At 36.9% G+C, this 3,802-nt stretch overlaps 1 pseudogene; it reads right to left on the reverse strand.

The window, feature by feature from the left end:
• Positions 1 to 1,184: 1,184 nt before the first annotated feature.
• On the reverse strand, positions 1,185 to 1,284 carry LOC112813242 (U6 spliceosomal RNA; annotated as a pseudogene).
• Positions 1,285 to 3,802: the final 2,518 nt, after the last annotated feature.

A 3,802-nucleotide genomic window follows, 5' to 3' on the forward strand; every position in this document is an offset into this window, starting at 1 on the left:
TGCATATGTAGATATAGATGTCATATATACTCATATATGCACAAATATACAAATATCCCTACATATATGTTTGTTTTGTGTACACTTTTATACAAATAAATTAATACTATATTTATATCGTGGAGAAAATTTCATATCAGCTTATATAAATCCACCTCATTCCCTTTATTGGCTATCCTATTTTACACATGCATCATAATATAGTTACTTAGTCCCCTCCTACTGGATATTCAGGTTATTTTCATTTTTTCTCATTACAAACAATATTGTAATGATGTTCTTGCATATAAATCTTTGAGCAATTTTTCTTCACAATGGATTTCAGATAGATATTTCTCAAATTAACCTTGGGAAAAACTGTCACAATTTACACTCCCCTAAAGAAGACACTGATGTCTGTGTCTCCCTACTCTCGTTAATTTTGTATTACCCAATTTATATATTTGGGCTGTCTCAGGTGTTTTAATTAGCATTTATTTACATATGCGTGAACAAGAGTGTTTGTGAGTGTATATTAAGGATTTGGATCATTGGTTCTGTATTTTCTTCTACCTTAGATACTATTATATCTCAGTTTCTCTCTGCTCTACAGCTCTCCCGAAGTTTTTTTCATGCTTTTGATCACTAGTTCTCCGCTCATTTCTGAAGCCCTAGTTTTCATACCTTATTTTGTTTTTTAATATATGTTTTGCTGAAGCGAGCACTTTATTTTGTTTTTTAAATAAATGAAACTGTTCTTCAACATTTGACTATTTGATATAGTCAATGATTTATGTCTATGATTTATATAATGTCAGTTTGCCAGTTTTGCCACTATACCCATTCTATAGCTTTGGTTTTCACCACCTGTCTACCTAGAGTTAATAATGCTTATTACCTCTTCAACAAGCACAGAAAAAACTTCTAAAGTTAAGGAAAGTTCTAAATGTGAGGGACACAAAGAATATTTAGAATGGAAGGTACCGGCTTCCAGTTATGGAATGAATAATTCATGGGGATGAAAAGGCACAGCATTGGGAATATCGTCAGTGGTACTGTAATAGCGTTGTATGGTGACAGACGGTAGCTACACTTCTAGTGACCATAACGTAACGTATAGACTTGTCGAATCACTGTGTTGTACACCTGAAACTAATGGAACATTGTGCGTCATCAATCCTTCAATAAAAAAAGAATATTTACTTAAAAATATGGCATGCTTCCTGATTTTGTGGATCATCCCTGCACAGGGGCCATGCCGATCTCTGTATTGTTCTAATTTTAGCGTATGTGTTGTGGAAACAAGGACTAGACATCATTTTTCTGATCACAGAGTTGTCTATTCTGGTATAATTTGTGTATGTATGTGAGTGCTTGTATGTGTGTTCCAGTACTTAGTTTAACTTGTTGTACTCCTACCTAAGTGCTTTATCTGTTGGAGCTGCACTTGAGGAAGAGCCCTGAAATGATTTGCATTCTAAGTTTTGTGTATGCTCTAAGTTTTAGCATTTTCATCCATCTTTATCCGATCCTAAAATAATAAAGGTAAACTGGAGATAACTTTTAATTATCCTAGGATTTTGATAGTTTTTGAACATTGAGAGTCACACATATCTTAAAATATTAGATCATTTGCCATTGGATATCTCTTATCTCCACCAAAACGTTAACCTTTCGCTTTTACCACCCTAGTTTTAAAAATGTATCTTAGAATTTTGCATCTTAGAATATTGATGCTCACACATTAGCTTCCTTTAAATTATAGTGGAAAGATAGGTTTATGTTTGTTAACCTTTTGCATGGGTGTCTCTCACTGTCTCTCTCTCTCTCCTTTTCTCTCTCTCTCTCTTTCTCTCTCTCACTCTCAGGAAGTCAGGAATAGAAAGCAAGAGGAGACAGACGGGTACTTGACCTCTTGACCAAGTTGCTCTGTTTGGTGAGGTTGTACCACACTGCCCTTGTGAGATTTCCAGTAGAAACCGAACAGAGGTGTGAAGTAGAGGGACTAAAAGTGTTAGGCTCAAAGGCCGGATTGTCTGTTTTCTTGAAGTTAGGGTTATTGGCAACTGCCATTACACCATCTGAGCTGCTGTCACCCAGTACAGCCGACCGGCATGCACTAATTGCAGTGGCCTTTTCATCAAGTAAGATCATCCCACTAAACACAAAGAGCTGTCTTTCCATTAGCACAGACAGTAGCCAGCGAGATCAGCTGGGCTCCTTGAGTATGATTGCACTGTCATATTGTTATGATTTGTTCAAGTTCCGAGCATTTAGCAGATACCCTTTGCACCTCTCTTTGTACCTGAATACTATAACCTGACTGCCCCTATCATTTAAGAGGGTACTCTAGCTTTTCAAAGTTCAGCAACGCACAATTGCAGGCAGGCAACTGGTTTCTGACAAGAGATCAATACTGTCCTTCCAAACGCTGGAGTCAAGCTGCTGGCTCTGTCAGAGGGATGTGTGCTGTAATTGGATCACGGAGGCGGCGAGTCATCTGAGTTTCCCTTCAGCACTGTCACAGCTGTCAGATGTCATCCCGTTGTACAGCTGTCACTGCGGGAGGGTTGGGGCTCTCTTTCCGTTCTAACCCAATGCAAATGTCCACTTAGCAGATGAATATTGAAGATATTAGACACTTCTTTATGCCTTTATGCAAAATAAAGATCTGTGTCATCTGTGAATTTCATGGAAATAAGTTGCAATTTATTCACTGTGAGAAAAGTGAAGTGAAGCCTGTAAAAATGAGAAATTATTTGGTTCAGGCTATTAAAAAAAGGAATATTTTACAGAATAAACAACAATATGCAGATATTTTTCTTGAGATGGAAAAAAACTAATAGTGCGAAGTACTTAAATGGCCACCTAACAGTTGGAAGATGTTTTTAAAATAGGTATGTACCTTTTACTTCATCCATATTCTCAGAAAAGAAACAAATCTTGGATAGATTTAGGTCCTTTCAGATCATTAAAATTTGTTGAAAAATATAAGCCCAATATCTCTTAATGCAGCAATATGATGAGACTTAAGGAATGTAGTTATATTTAGAATCAGGTCAAGGAGTCTCAAGAAAGTTTTTAGGACCTTAAGACAGGACAGTCTCAATAAAATGAGTATGATGTTTTGGCCACAAAATCATTGTTTTCCTAAATTATGACAAGTGAAATAGAAGGATGTGTCCATAGTGGGCAAAATAATTATACAACTAATGGGTGGCTCATATCAATTTCAGTGACTTTTGCTTCTGTTCAAATTAAAAAGAATGGTCAAATAGAAATGCATTTTATTTCACTGTACTATACTTACAACACTCTATTTTTAGGAAGTGATGAATGGTTAACTTTAGAATTGTATATCTTGAGTCAGGTACATTTGCAACATACAGTAAAAATAAAGAGATGCCACTGATGTGTCTTTGGCAATTATGGGTCCACGAATTTCCCTAGACTATCCCGGAACAAAGTACAATTTTCATTTTTTTCACCATTTTTTTCCCCCTGCCTCTCTAAGCTGATGTCAGAATCATTTTTGGATAGCCGACAGAGTAATTTTTGATCTGGGTGGCTGAGTTCCTTTTTCTTGAGGTCCAGACCACACACCACATTCTCTGTCAAACAGGCAGCTTGCACTCGCCCCACTGACAGAGTAGCATGAACCTTATTTTCCAATATCTAAACTTAACGTCCTGTCATCAACCAGGGGAATGACACTGGGTCAGCCTCTCAAAATATCTGAATTTTTTGCCTCCATCTGGCACGATGAAGTGACCTCCCCTCATGTGATGTGGCTCGAGGTTTGTAGAGTCTAAAATTAGGGACT

The sequence above is a fragment of the Callorhinus ursinus genome, unplaced genomic scaffold, assembly GCF_003265705.2.
Source record: "Callorhinus ursinus isolate GAN/ISIS: 27379988/994484 unplaced genomic scaffold, GSC_fseal_2.0 scaffold2, whole genome shotgun sequence".
Taxonomy (NCBI): domain Eukaryota; kingdom Metazoa; phylum Chordata; class Mammalia; order Carnivora; family Otariidae; genus Callorhinus; species Callorhinus ursinus.